The 16,524-nt window shown below is 33.9% G+C and overlaps 1 pseudogene; it reads left to right on the forward strand.

Annotated features, from left to right (window-relative positions):
• The window catches only part of LOC149563297 (uncharacterized), a 72,407-nt pseudogene that overhangs the window by 21,074 nt on the left and 34,809 nt on the right, over positions 1–16,524 (forward strand).

Consider the following 16,524-nt stretch of genomic DNA (forward strand, 5'->3'; position numbering starts at 1 on the left):
TATATCATCAAAAATATAATCTCCATTCATATAAGCAACAAAATGTGAATCCAAATCCATATTCACATTAGCAAAAATATGGAACTCCAAATCAACCATATCAAAAGTAACTTGTACATCCTCAATCATCTCAAAAACAACATATGATTTCATACCAGCATCCATATGCAAATCCTCATCGATATGTAAATCCTCATTACTATAAATACAAATCTCATAATCAACATTCTCATTGCTCACAACAAGATGCGCTTTAATTTCCTTGTTAGATCCATCTATCTGCTCATGAAAACTAATACATATCTCATCATCTTCAACTAAGTCAACCTTTACCTTTTCTTCATCAACAAAGCATCTTCTTCTCTAAACAATCCTCCTAAACAACTAGACAACTCTCCTTCTGAGTGGTACATGCCAACTCAAACAAGATTTCTTTATCTATTTAATCCTCAAATTAAATTTATCTCAAAACTGATCCAACATAGCCATTAGGTTCCTCTTAGAGTGCAACTACATCACATTGGCTATTTGATTGCAAGACTCCATTTTCTCATGCTCAACGATCTTCTTTCCAACCTTGCAACCTACCTCAATTTGGTGATTTTTTCACTTAAGAAAAACTCCATCATCTCATCACATCAAGGTTTCACAACCAAAATAATCTATTTGTGATTCCTCTACAATGGGGAGATAGAACCACAATTTTCCACTCAAAAAAAAGATATCTAGGGATCCACGGACAATTAATTCACCATACAACTAGCACAAGATCAAATTATTCTCTAATACCACTTGATGTAGTGCATGGTTAGGTGTACCCCACTTAGAGGTGACCTAGCCTCCAACAGGTAATCACACAATGACAAACAAATAGTAACATAGAGTTTTAGATCAAAGAAACACTTATTCTCATAATATCATCATAAGCCTTACATCCAACATTCTCAGCTATAAGGCCTTCTACGTTACAACCATATAAATAAAGAAATAATTCAACTTTCATATGCAAAGATCCAACTCCTAGCTATCATCCCTCAAGATTCTCCTAGCTACTCCATGCCCCCTCCACAATAATGACTCTAGATATCAAAAGAAACTCTACTTATACTAAACTAAGCCATAGGTTGACCCAACATATTACATTAAATAAATACTCAAGCCATAGGTTCTCCTAACATATTATATAACACTTAGGATAGGCCCCATGTTTACAATCATAAATTACTCCTAAGATAAGATAAGACTATGTGGCAATAGACATAGGCCCACATGTCATCCAATGATTCACATCTAAGATCACACAAGAAAAATCCCCATGGAACAAACCTCATTGAAACAATCTCCAAAGTGCACCCAAGAAATAAAGAACACATTACCAATAGCCTCCAAAAGAGCTCTAATTCCACATGATCACTCTAATCATTATGCACACATAGGTTAGGGCCACCAATATGCCTCAAACATAACCCTAGCTACATGAAACATAGGTTCCAAAAAAGAAAGATCAATGCTCCTACATTAGATACCCACAAGATCACTACTGCAATATATGAGTTTCCATGTTAGCAGTGTACAATTACCCTTTTCAAGGGTTCACCTTGTTAGGAGTGATTTTTAGTTTTTACAAGTACAAAAAAAAATACTAAGATCTACCTTGTTAAAGGATTTTTAAAAATTTCTTTAGATCTTAAATAGTTAAGAGATTCATAACTAGAACTTATTAGGGTTCACCTTATTTAGGGGTTTGCCTATTGTAACTTTTAGGAAATAACTAAATCATTGATTTGAAGATGACACTCCTTTCCTATCAGATCTAATTAGTTCATTTTTCTTCTACAACTATTCTCTTCTCTTCTTTGCTTTGTATATTGATCGCAACCTTCATACACTTCACAATACTTCCTTTATCTTTTTACTATGAAAGCTTCTTAAGAACTATTTTACTAGGCCTAACGTTTTCATGTTAATCTTGACCATTCATTCAAACCTTAAGCTTTCAACTCAATCTCCTTAAGCATCTGACATATCTTGACATCTCAATATGATTTACCTTGATTGTTTTGACCTTCAACAAAATATTTTATATACATTACTTAAGAGAGTCAAAATGTATTAACTTTTCCAATAAATCACTTTAATATTCCTTATACCGATCCAACAACCCATTGATGTCAAGTTAACATCTCATAACCTTCACTCTTTATGATTACATCAACTAATAGGATTTCTCATGCTATACCTTTCAATGTCTCAAATCTTTTAGCTTTCCTTGAGTGTTCTTCCTTTTCTTGAAATTTGTGATAATAAAATATGTTTACACCAGTCAACCAATTAGGTTATAGTTGTAACTATTTAATGGGATAATCACTTGGATTCTATACACATGATTGAGTGTCTTGATTTCTCTTCTACCTTTACCACTATGAAAATTCTCTTTATACTGTCACTTACATTTTTTTAGTCTTCAACCTTGGACTTATTCACTGATTATATCTTGTCTTTGTTCTACCTTAACCAATCATGTTCTTTCCTTCATTAAAAATGTGCTTCTTTTGAGTTGGTTATGATAGTTTCCATCAATGACCACTAAGAATATTGGTCATGTGATTTTCATGAGATCATATCATAAGCCCAATACCTCCCTATTCCCTTCTTTCTCTTTCTTCCTTTCTTTACCATATTCTTGTCCTACCCCCTAGTATCTCTTTTTCTCTCCCTCCCCCTCCCTCTACCTCCCTCTCTCCTCTATTCTCCCTATATATCTATTTCTCTCTCCCTATCATATTCTCTCTATATTCCCCCTCTAACTATACTCCTCTCCTCTAACACCCCTCTCTCTCTCTCTCTCTCTCTCTCTCTCTCTCTCTCTCTCTCTCTCTCTCTCTCTCTCTCTCTCTCTCTCTCTCTCTCTCTCTCTCTCTCTCTCTCTCTCACACACACACACACACACACACACACACACACACACACACACACACACACACACACACACACACTCGCACACACACACACACACACACACACACACACACACACACACACACACACACACACACACACACACATGCGCGCGCGCGCACGCACACACACACGCACATTATTTTTTGCCTTGGAAAAGGCTCAATTTTTCCAAACCTAGTTTTTTATTTAAAACTTGAATAACACGAGTGCACTATGAAATTATTTCCAAGTTACTTTTTTGAACACCATCTTGGCGCACTTACATCTCAACTATGTGTTGAAATAAATTTATATAAGGACATTCATAAAGAGATATAGTTTAAGATGGGTAATAGGAATTTAAAGCAACCTATTGATTGAACAAAAAATTTCTTAAAACTAGGGAGATTTTTTTAAAGGGAATACCTCCATTACCAAAAACAAGATGTGGGGAATCTAACATTTGGGCTCAAGATTACATCCTTCCTCCCAGTTCCCCTTAAGATTCAAATAAATTTCATGGTCCTTTTAATTGTAATAAGGCTTTTCCCCTCCTTCACCTAGGGATTATCCTTTTAATTCATTTATTGTCTCCCTTGAGAAGGGATATTTGGTGGACTCCTAGATCTTGTAGAATACCTCTATGCTGTAAAATGTTATTCTAGTGAGATATTCTAAGCTACTAGCTAGTTTAAATGAATGGTGGTGTAAGTGACTCATATTTTGATACTTTTTCATCCAAAATACCAAGGATGGATAAAAGTAAAGTCGAGGAAATAAAATTCTTAGCATCAAATTACTTCAAGGTTCTTAAAGAAAGAGAAACAATGGAAACAAAACAAATTTCAGTTGCAAATCAGTTAGAAGGCATATTTTTATGGTGGAAAATTTTTTCTCTTGCTTATAGCTCAAAAAGGTTTTGTTCTTGTAAGTGGAAATAAAAACCATCTACATTGGTCTAAAAATGACCCATTTTTGTGACTATACCCATCTAAAGATCTTGATGAAATACCCCTATCAAAGGGTTCATGTGATACTTGCTTTTCTTAAATTATTTTATATATGGAAGTGGACCTATGTTCACATCTTCTTATAAATCAAGAAAAATATTAGTTTGTCAATCAACTTATACATTATAACACTACTAGGTAAATACAACAATATCAAAGAATTCCAACACCATTTTGGTTGATAATTTTTTAAAAATATATTTTTTAGATATCTTACTTTAGTATTTAAATCCACAAACATAAATTATAATGAAATTAAATTATTATAATATCTTCTAGGAGACCTATCAATAACATACACTCAAATTTATATTTCCATACATGAATTGAATTTTAACCAAAATAACATATCTTCATAGGTTTGCTACATATTAGAAATTTTATTAAAAATAATATTTAACTAGAGATATATAACTTAAAAATATTCTAAAAATACACATACACATAAGAATGAGTATTTGATGTTCAATTAAAATTAGAAATAGACTAGAAGACTTTATTCAATACCAATCTAATAATATTTTGATCTACAATTTCCTTTGTTACTAGTCAAAATATATAAGATTTCAAAAAAGAATGTTGAGAGAAATTTAGGTTTTAGCCTAGTCTATGCCCAAAGAGACCACTAAGAGAGAATATCTTACCATATAAACTATCATGGCCACACCAAGGGGCCTTAGTCTTAAGTCCAACATATAATTTTTTTTAAATCTATGAACATAGTTGCATAATAAAGGTCATCTAATTGTGAGAATAACTTGTAGCCCAATAAAAACACCATGCGCTCTTACTCTGTTTCCATTTCAAATTCTCTTTCGAGTGCATACACACATCCCTATGCAACACTATTCTCTTCTTTCCCCTTGGTGAATTCTACTTTTTCTACTAGCTCTAACCCTCATCAACAAGTTCCTACAGTAAAGGTAGTGGTTGTAGATTTGAATGTTGTGGTTGCCTCTGGAGGGCTTACACATATTTCTTATGTTGGTGATGGAGGTGCCAAAGTTAGACCCTCTTATGCCCAATATTTTTGTAATGAAGGGGGTTGGGGTCTACTATGAAGGTAGAGAATAAGGTGTTCCCTAGTTTTAGATCCATTAGGTTGAACTTGGATGAAGATACAAAGGAAGATATTGAGCAATAGTGCAAGACTCTCTTTGAAGATACAATTTTATCACTTTAGGGGTTTTTGGCCCACCCTCTTGGGGCTCCATGTTTAGATATCTAAGCCCCATATTAAAGATTCTATTTAGATCTTCCCTCTAGAAAAGGGCTTTTTATTTCTAGATTTGACAACCTAGAGGATAGCTAAGCCACTCTTTGTGATCATTTCTTTACAAGGAAAAAATGATTCCCCTCGACGGTTAAAACATGATATCAGGAGTTTAACCCAACTTCTGAATCTTTTTACAAGATGCCCATTTGGGCACTTCTTCCTAATCTCCCTCTCCATATCTAGTTGGACTTTATTCTTGAGGAGAGAGGCGGTCCTCTAGGTGATTTTCTATAGGTGGACTTAAAGTCTTCTAATATGTTTCATTCAACCTATGTTTTAATTCTTGTAAACATAGATTCATCCTAAGGCCTTCTAGTTGAGTTTAAACTTTGTACTCCAAAGGCTAGCTCTTCTTGGATTTAGACATTCGATTACAAAGGTTTTCCTTTTAGATGCTAGAAAATTATTATAAAATGGGCATGTTGTGGCTAAGTGCGACATGGAGAGAATCAAACCTAAGAGGTCCTCATCTTGGTGGAAGGGTGCTTCATCATAAAACTACATGGTGGTTAAAATTTCCCCTAAAGAGGAAGGGATTCATGAGTCTGATTTAGATGTGGGATAATGTATTTTGAAAGAGGGAGAGGTCCCTCCTAGTTCTACGTAGGATTTTGCTTGTCCTTTTGGCCCATATCAGTTGGATGTGACAATAATAGATCCTATTGGTTATGATCAGTGCAAGATTTCTTGACCTATGGGTGATAGGGCTCTACAATATTGGTATTGGTTCTATCCTCAATGCTACTTTTGAGTCTAATATGATTTCTCCAAAAAATGGTGCTATTCCAACCTAGATTTCTTCCATTGGATACGTGGCTATTGAGGAGGATTGGGGTTCGGTACCTAGTCTTGCTATCCATGGAGCCTCTATTTTGGTTTCTTAAGGATGACAAGATAAGGCTACTTTGTTGGAGCAAGGTTGGATCCAAGTAATTGAAAAATATCTAAAAAATATCCTCCTCCATTTGAAATGACTCTTCATTTTCAGAAGAAGGGAGGTAAAGGAAAATCTTAGCTTTTTATTTTGGTTGACAAGTTGTGGGGTCCTATTTGTAAAACCTATTTGGTCATTTTTGGCTAAACACTTATTATTGGTTTCATTTAGGATGCTTGACTTAAATCTCTTATTTTGTAGAAGCATTGGGCTTGGTTGTGGGATTTTTTCTCCCCTTTTGTAAAGGGTTCCAAATCCCTTAAAAACCTATTTTCCCATAATAGAAAACAACCCAATGAAAACACATATATTGCATAAACATTAGCCGATTGAAGGCACAAGTCCTATGAGAATATCAACCTAATAGAGAATTGAACCTTAGTGGCCACCTTGGAAATGAAATAAATTTACAACAATACTATGCCAGAATCACCCAATTCAATTAATATTTTATTGTTACTGTTAAATAATAATGTATATTAATCTAATATACATGACCTAGAAATGACCCTTTATTTTCCCTATCATGAAAGACCCCATCTAGGATTCATTATTAAGCTAAGAAATAATTCAACTATTTTTGTTTTTTATTTGTTTTTCTCTTGGGAGGGGTGGGGAGGTGCAATAAATCATAATTCATTAGTTGAATTTCATGAATGTAAAAGTTTTCTTTAAATTTTTTGATGCCAAATAAAGCATAATGAGATTTGGCAAGGACTTTTGTTCATTCCAACAAGAAATTTTTTTTAAACTTAATCTTCCCTAATTGATGTAAAAGGAAGAAATATGATGGAATGAGAAATCAAGAAAAATGGGGTTAAGAGACGATGATCAAAACCAATAATTTTCTCTTTATTTAACTAAGAGAAAAATAAATGATTGCCATTTCTTCTATGGATGGTATCTCTCTCTTTGGAAAATGATAAATTATAATGGAAGTTGAAGTTAACCAATCTTCATTAGCTTGCTTGAAAGCTTAGAAACCCTACATGTTTCATTTAAGATGGTATTCTTTTTTATGTCCCCCAAATTAATGAATGCAAATGCTAGTGTCAAAAATCTAAGTGAATTAAAATAGGTAGCGTTCTTCATGTCTTTGAGAAATGATCTAGGCCTAGATAGTTTCACACTCTCTTATTTCACGATTGTTGGTACTTTAAAAGTAAACACATCCTATATACCTTGAAAGAATCTAGTGAACACCATAATGTATATTTAAAATGAATACAACATTCGTAGTCCTTATTTCAAAGGAACCAAATACTACATTTTAGATCAAATTATTTGATTTCCCTTTTAATAAGAATATTCGAACTATTAGAATATTTAATTTAATTATTTTTAATCAATATACCTCATATATAATAATAATAATAATTTTTTAAATTAGCAATTTAAATCATTATGTTAATGAACATAAGAAATGTGTACACCTCAATAAACATATATTAAATAAAATATATTTTATTATAATCCATTAATTTGACTATCTCTAACATATGACAACATGAAAATCCTATGACAATTCTTTAAAAAAGAAGAAGAGTAATTAGATCTTATTGTCACAAAACCTAAACGTTTTAATAACTTTCTTATTGTGCGTTATCTGTTTTTGCAGATGTAGTTAAGAAACTTTTATCTCGTAAGCATCAACTCATTTCAGCAGTTGATGATTTGAGGAGGACGCCTCTACATGTTGCTGCAGCAGTCCCTCCATACAAGGAGACTGTGCCACCGTTTCATTCTTGGTTGAAAAGTAGACATATTAAAGAAAATGTGAAAATTGCAAACATGCTTCTAGATGAAGACGAATCCTTATGTGATCAACTGGATAGTGACAACCAAAATCCCCTTCACAGTGCAGTAAAGGAGGGAAATGAAAAAGTAATGCAGTTAATATTGGAAAGAGGTGGAGATTGCATAGAGCGAGTAGATGATGAGGGGAGAAATGCTTTGCATCTAGCCGTTATAAATGCAGAATTGATATATGAGAGGAATCGCAAAATATGATGAGTATGCCAGAGTCTCTAGCATTTTCTACAAAAATGTTGATCAATGATTGTGACTACCAAGGGAAATCAGCATTAGATATAGCTATTGAAAGCATGGATAAAGATGAATTACTGTTCTCCGGGGTAAGTAATCCTTTTTCTTGCATTTTAAATATGAGACTATACACGTATCTTTGAATCAATCTTTAATAGTATTATATAATTAATACATTTTATAAAAGAAATTATAAAATTTGAAGACTTTTAAATTTGTTTGATTAATGTCAATATTTCATATATTCCAAGATTATTGTGAAAATCAATTGAATGTAAATATACAAATTCAATTTAATAATTAATTAAGAAAGTATACATATGTAAGGTTTTAATTTTAGTTTATTTAATAAACAATTGCATTCTTTGAAGTAATATCTATATGTTAAACGAGAAATAGAAATATAAAATGATATAAAGTTTATGAAAAGAAACACTATTGATCAACTTAAATGCCTACCTTCCTTCAATTGCCTACCATACACGATCAAGAGCTAAAAATGACTTACAAAGAGAGCCATTGTGCCTACATATATACAATAACTACTACTACATACTACCATCTATACATATATCATTTACGTATAGCTATACAAAGACTTCATAATACCCACTTACCAATCCTCATCCTTCGACTCCACTGGATTACTCTCCTCTTTAGTAAGATTGCTAACCCATTTTCCATTACTAGCCTCAACTCCTTCCATATAGCTTTTAAAGAAGCCACCAAGACTTTTCTCATCCTTTCTACCACGTACATGCCACTTCCCCATACCACAATCAGCTGCAAAGGATATCATCATGATCTTCTCCAAATTTTGGCCTCATTTATCATTGTGCATTAGTCCTATTTCTAGGATGGTGCACTGCAAACACCCCTCGTTTATGGTGCAACTAAAATACACCACTATTGTATAAATAAAATAGTCTTAAGAAAAAAACACTATATACGGATGCATTCTAGTTGCACTATAGCGAAGGTTCATTGTGACCACACAAGTTTGGCAATAAGAGCCTCCACCATATTCTTTGTTTTCCAAAATGTCGAACAAGATTGTGAGAAACATCAAAGAAATATCAGATTTCAATCAATACTAATTGTTCCCACTTAGATATTCCTCTCACAAGACAAACCATAATGCATGACAAACCACTCTCACTCTACTTTTAATAAATTCCATGAGTCTACTCCTCTCAAAGGCTATAGAACATTACCTATTCCTTCTTCGCCCTAATGAAAATGCTATTGTACATGCTTATCACTGCTTGTTACACTACTATATATTTCATTTGTATGTTGTGAAAATAGGAAATACATCACTATGCATAAACTTTTTGAAATATATAATGCAATAGGTTAGTTGCCCTTGGAGCCAAATGCCCACCTACCACCTTGACGGCCTGCACAACTGTTAGAAACATTGAATGCATGGTAGGTGAGTTCAAATTCAAAATGAGAGGGAAAAATTCTTTGCCAAGAGATAAAAAGGAATGTATTTTGATTCATTCAATAAGTTGCAAAAGATTAGAAGAGTTGGATCTATTGTAGAGCAGAGCACAGACAGAGAAGGAAGTTAATCAATAGATCAAGTTAGAGTTCAGAAGACAGAAGGGTTTCAGTTCCATGGTTGCAGTTGTATGTGTTGGATCTTTTTTTCATTCTGTAAGTTCTTATTGATTTGATCTGTGAAGCAGTGATTGCTCCAGGCATCATTGTATGCAGCCATTAGAGCTATAAATTTAAAGTTTTAAGCTTTATCAGTTTGAAGATTTTAGGGTTATTTTTGGTTGAAGCCAAATGCTCCCAAATTTTTTGATTAATAGTTTTATCTTATTTGAATAGAAAGAAAGAAAATAGGCATACAATTCTTTGTTGTTCCCTTATTCTATTCATCATTGCGTGATATTTTGTATTTTAGAAGTTCATAGTTGAAAACTTCATCCTTTGGCTCTTTGCATTTTAATGGTGGAAATATCTAGGTTATAAGTTTGGTCTACAACTCACTTGGTTTAGTCTTTGACCAAGTCCTCTCTTTGTTTTTACTACCGAGCTCACTCAGCATCCTCTTTTGCTGAGCATCACCTTGTAATGATGAGGAAGCATGGGATATCCTTGAGACAAATTTCAAGGGGACTAATAAGGTTAGAGTAGTAAAGCTACATATGATCAGAAGGGAGTTTAAGAATCTTTGGATGAGGGATAATGAACCTATTGTTGAATTTAGCTCACGAATCTCCACTTTGATAAACCAACTCAAATCAAATGGAGAAGATTATGTAGAGTAGAGCATTGTGGAAAAGATACTGAGGAGTTTACCTCAGAAATTTGACAATCTTGTGATGACCATAGAGGAACCAAAGGACCTCAACACATTCACCATGGATGAGTTGATGGGAACTCTTCAAACCTATGAGCACCAGATAAATAGATTAGCAACAACTTCCCAAGAGCAGTCTTTCAAAGCTCAAGAGAATTCAAGAGGTAGGGGGAGAGGAAGAAATGGCTCTGGTAGAGACTCAAGAAATAGAGGTCATGGAAGGAATGGTCAAACGAATGATGGTACAAAAAGATCAGGATGAGCAAGTAACCAAGAGGGAGCAAGCACCTCTCAAAATAGCTCTAGAGGAGGTAAGAAGAATTGCAACTCTAATAAGAGCAATGTTGAATGCTACTATTGTCATAAGTATGGGCATTATGCTCGTGAATGCTAGAAGAAGTAGGGTGATTATTCAAAGGATAATGTTAATGTGGCTGATGTGAACATGGGAAATGCAAACAATCTCATAGCCTTCATCATGTGTAGAATTGTTGAAAAAGGTAGCCCTGAGGTATGGTACCTAGACATTGGTTGTAGCAACCACATGAGTGGTAATGAAAGTTTATTCTCTTTAATTAGCAAGACTTTTAAGTCTAAAATTAAGAATGGAAATAATAGAACCATTCCCATAGTGGGAAAAGGACCTATCATGGACAACTCATTCAAAATAGATACAAAGTGCTGATGGAAAATGACAAGTGTGTCATTCATGAGAACGATGGAAGTAGTAGATTACTTGTAGCAGTCCAAATGACAAAGAACTAGATGTTCCCCTTGAGGATAGAGACATGTTTCTCTTCTCAAGTTAGTGCCACGCCTCCCAAGCATGCATGTACAATAGTACATTAGCAATCAGCTCTTAGGAGTGTGATTGAAGACCCCTCCAAGCTTTGGCATCTCAGGTATGGACATCTTGGCTTTGCTAGTTTAAATTTTTTGTCCAAGAAAAGAATGGTAGATGGTTTGCCAAGCATAGTAGATTCCTATGACAAGTGTGAGGCTTATATTTTGGGCAAGCAACATAGGCTTCCGTTTAATTCTGAAAATTCTAGAAGGGCTAGAGCACCATTAGAATTGGCACATTTTGATTTGGTAGGCCCTATGAAAACTACTTCTATTGGGGGGAGTACTTATTTTATGACATTCATAGATGATTTTAGTCATAGGAGATGGGTGTATTTTTTGAAGAACAAATTTGAAGTATTTGATAAATTTGTTGAATTTAAAGCCTTGGCTGAAAAAGAATGTGGACACTATGTTAAGTTCCTTAGATTAGATAGAGGAGGGGAGTATACCTCTAATATGTTTGTAAATTTTTGCAGGTAGAATGGTATAAAGAAAGAGCTTACAGCCAGTTATACTCTACAAAAAAATAGAGTGGCTGAAAGAAAGAACAGGACCATTGTTGAAATGGCTAGAAGCATGATGAAAGCAAAAGGGCTCCCAACTAAATATTGGGGAGAAGCTGTAGCAACATCAATATATTTGATTAATAGGTGTCCTACAAAATCAATTCGCAACAAGATACCTCTTGAGGCTTGGTCAAGGACAAAATGGACAGTTAAACACTTGAGAGTGCTCAAATATGTAGCATATGCACATGTGCCTAAGGAACAAAGGAAAAAGCTAGATGACAAACGCCTGAAGTGCATCTTCATAGGGTACAAATTAGAATCAAAGGACTAGAGGCGATATGATTCAATCGCCAAGAAGATCATCATTTCAAGAGATGTGGAATTTCTTGAAAATCAGTCATGGGATGGCTCATTAGATGAATCCTCAAGCACTTCAAGAAAAGTTCCTACTATTGAAGAGGAAGAAGATGACATTGGTGATCAATAAGAAGATGGAGTAGCTAAATTGTATTGCAAACAAAGGCAAAAAGGGAAGCAACCCTTAACATGTCGAGAAACAGCTCCAAGCACATCAAGAAAACCTTGAGCTAGTATGCAAAATAGTAGTAGTAGAAATACTGAGAATTTAGATACCACTCTCACCTCCCTATTGCCAAGATGTAATGGATACCCTAGAAACAGCTCTGATACCACTGTAATGGATACCCTAGAAACAGCTCTGATACCACTGTAATGGATACCCTAGAAACAGCTCTGATACCACTGTAATGGACACCTAGGAATGCCCAAAAGCTTAACCAAGGCTGAAATTATATTAATTCTAAAAATGCTGCAATCAAGTACAAAGAGATGTATTCCAAAGGCTAAACCCTAAGGGAATGACGTCTAGAATGTTACAAGAGAGGATGAACGTCCTCTAATGCCAAGAAAGATATGTGATTCACACATCCAAACCCTTATCAAATGCAATTCTCAATCATCCGATACAATAATCCCCATGCTAAACAATGAGACTCTCACCCCTATTTATCCTATTCCTTCACCCTTCTAGAAAGAACTAAAACATTAATTAATTACAAGTGCTAGAAGCTTCCCCCTTCCAATAATTAATGCACTCTCTAGAAACTCCTCTCTTGCAATAATTAATTGTGCTTCTAGAGGCTTCCACCTTTCCAATAATTAATACACACTCTAGAAGCATCTCCTTTGTAATACAATAACTTATTAAATTAATTAAATACAAAGTCACCTTTAAATTGAATGACTTTATAAGAAATTAATTTAATTTTTTCTTATCCTCCACTTAGACTTTGGAGAACGTGAAGGCCAAAAGATGGGATCATTACATAAGAAAGACTGAGTCTAAGGGAGATATACACTTAAGCATTTGAGGTCATTTTGTGACCAAAAATTGCAACCGAGTTTTTTAAATGGGCAAATTTTTGTTTTTTTTTAATAATTAGCCCATGTTGGTCGCAATTGTGGCCAATTAGTTTTGTTGGAATTGCGACACACATGGAAGCATAAAACAAAAAAAAGAGGGCAAAACATTTCATTTGGCTTTTTCTGCGAGGTTCATTTGGCTCTGGCACGAGCGAGGGTCTCCATCAACATTGGCTCTGCTACAAATCATTGGCTCTGGTACAGATTATTTTCATCTGGCTTTGGCCCGAGGATCTCCATCAACATTGGCGCGAGGGCACGTCTTGGCGCGAGGGCACGTCTAATCTGGTGCGTTTGATTGTAGAAATTTTGAGGGCACGTCTGAAATTTTGAGGAGTTCCATGTGATTCCATTACTATTACCATGTTTGTGGTTTGGAGTAGCGGTTAATGGATTCCTAATTTCTAATTAGGAATATCTATTTGGGTGCATTTCATTTCTATTTCCATTTGAAATTGCTTTCAAACAGTCTACTGCATTATGCTTTGACATCAGTTGATGGGTTTATGATAGTTTGCATTCATATTAATTGGTTATTGTATAAAATTAAAGTTGGCTCAATGTTTTGATTTGTATAGGCATAACATTCCACTTATTCTCATTTGTGAAGGAACTCCAACCAATCATAGTACCATTTTTATCACTAACCATTTATATCAAATAGTGATAAAAATGGTTAGTGGGTCATTCAGAACAGCAGCTTTTCAAAGAAACAGCTTTTATCTCTAAATTTCTGATATTTTACTTGAATTAGATGGTTGCATAGGCATTTATAGGAAGCCAAACAACATTACATAAATCTTTGAAGAGATTACTTCTCATAGTATTGGGGAACAAATGAGTTGGGTGGCAGGCCACAACACTCATAGTTGAATGCCATTTACACCGCACATCTTTTTCCAAATCTTTTATTCAACAAGACCACATCACACACCATAATAAAAATGGACCTTCCTGAAACTTATTCAATATCTCAATTATATAGCCCATGCAAGACATCGTTTAACATCATAGTCAAAACAGTCATCATGTGGTCAATCTTTCAACTTATTATCGTATACTATAGGTATGTCTATTGAGGGAATGATTGGAAAATTGCACATAAAAATGTAAAAAATTGTATAAAACATGGGTGAATACATAAATCTTAAAATGGTGAAACTAAGGGTAGAGATTTTAGGGAGTCAAAGAGATGTTTAGTGACATGATTAGCTTCTGGCATAGATCAGATTACATAATTAGGGATAAGGAGTGTAGTCTGTAACTCTTTTTTGGGGCATCCTTTTTATGATATGCAGTGTATCATCTCATTAGATTCTTCACTCATACTATGCGACTTTCCACAAACTGCCTATTTGGATTATATTCATGATCTCAACTATTAGGGGAAACTCTACACACTCTGTCTTCTCTCGACTGTGTAGGGTTCTAGAATTTTGAACACTTTTGATCTCCTTATGGCTTGAAGAGCCTTATCTTTATCAGGTCTTCTTCCTTTGAAATGGATGTCATCTGAATTGACACTGAGTTTCTTATCAAATGCAATTGGCTACTTTGCATAATTCACACTAATAAAAATAGAAACACCAACCACTTGTCACTCTACAAGGAAAAAGTGAGCATCTTCTGCACCCCTTTCACAACTTTCATGCAATCTTTTGTGTCTGTTACAAAGTGCACTCCACATTTAATGATTCGTCTTGATAGAAGTCCTCTCCTTGGAAAATAACAAGCTTTTTCATTCTTGAATAGGGCTTGACTACTATTCTATTTATCCCAAGAATGTCATGTAAAACTCTCTACCATATACTGACATATTCAGGCTGTATTGTGTTTTTTAATGGACACTTTTAATGGATTTCTACCAAGTCACTACTTTAAGAATATGCTCTCTTTTGTCAAGATTACTTTCTAGGATAGTTACTAAACTTTTTATGTCAATACTTCAGTTATAAATATGCTTTCTAGTTCAGAAACACAAAATTTGCCTTGTCTTCATAATTTTGTAAAGTTCTATGATGCTCATCTTGCAAAATCAACCTTGACATTTTTAAAAATTCATTGAAACATAGTGCATATTCCTTGTTTCTTGTATCATATTTCATTATTCCACAAAGTTTTTCTCATGATCAAATCATACAATTACATAGCCTGATAGTTCCTTAAATCAAATTAGCATACATATAGAAAAAATGCACGAAGATGGCAGGTTGTGAAAGCAATCATATAGGGCTGCAATGTGGGCGGCCTGTATTAATCCTTGAAACTTGCCATCTAATTCTTGTCATTTTATCTAGAGAAATCTTTAATTCCACCACCTATTCAGAATTTGTAACTGCATGCCAATCAGGAAAAAACAAAATTCTTAATAGAAAGTAAGGTCACTATGGTAACATTTTTCAATGCCAATTTTATAAATTCAATTGTGTTTATTTTTAATTTTAATACTTTAGACTACTCATTTTTTTTTTCAATTTAAGACTGCCAAACACTTCAGTCATTCAAGTTCCTCAGTATAGCCACCCAACATAGACACAAATCTATAAGTACAATGGACCAGTGAAAATTTGAACTTTGATGATAGCCTCACCTATCTATTTTGACCCAGCTCTAAATAGATCACCACAATGTCAATTAATATTTACTTTAATATATTTTTATTATAGTAATATATTATAAGAAAAAATTAAATCTTTACAAAAAAAAATTAATACCAAAATATTTCTTATGAAAAAAGATATAGGCTAGTGTAAATGTTAAAAAAATTAACTAAATTTTTCAGATGTTAAAACTAGCACATATGTGAATTTAAAAGATTTATTTATATAATCTATTAATATTTTCTTTAAAATTTATCTCGACTCCAAGGAAAAAGCTAAGGAGTGAGCAAACATAAATTTGAGTGGTAAATGGATCCACCTAGGATTCTATTGGAAGCCAATGTGGATGCCCGTATTGTTGTTCTTTTTACTAAAATAGATTCAAAATTCATAAGCTTGTATTAGATAAAAGAGAAAACTTTATACAAATTGTCAAAAACCTGTGACTGTCAAATACAGGGCCTTTGATCATTTCTGCCATAAACATTCAATAGAAAAATCTCTTGTCCATAAGTTTTGGCTTCCTTACACTTACAGACACCTCAATTCTGATTTATATATCTGAATTAAGAATCATGAAAATTAATTATAGTTCATAATTTT

The sequence above is a fragment of the Cupressus sempervirens genome, chromosome 4, assembly GCF_028749045.1.
Source record: "Cupressus sempervirens isolate cs-2001-9-10 chromosome 4, ASM2874904v1, whole genome shotgun sequence".
NCBI lineage: Eukaryota > Viridiplantae > Streptophyta > Pinopsida > Cupressales > Cupressaceae > Cupressus > Cupressus sempervirens.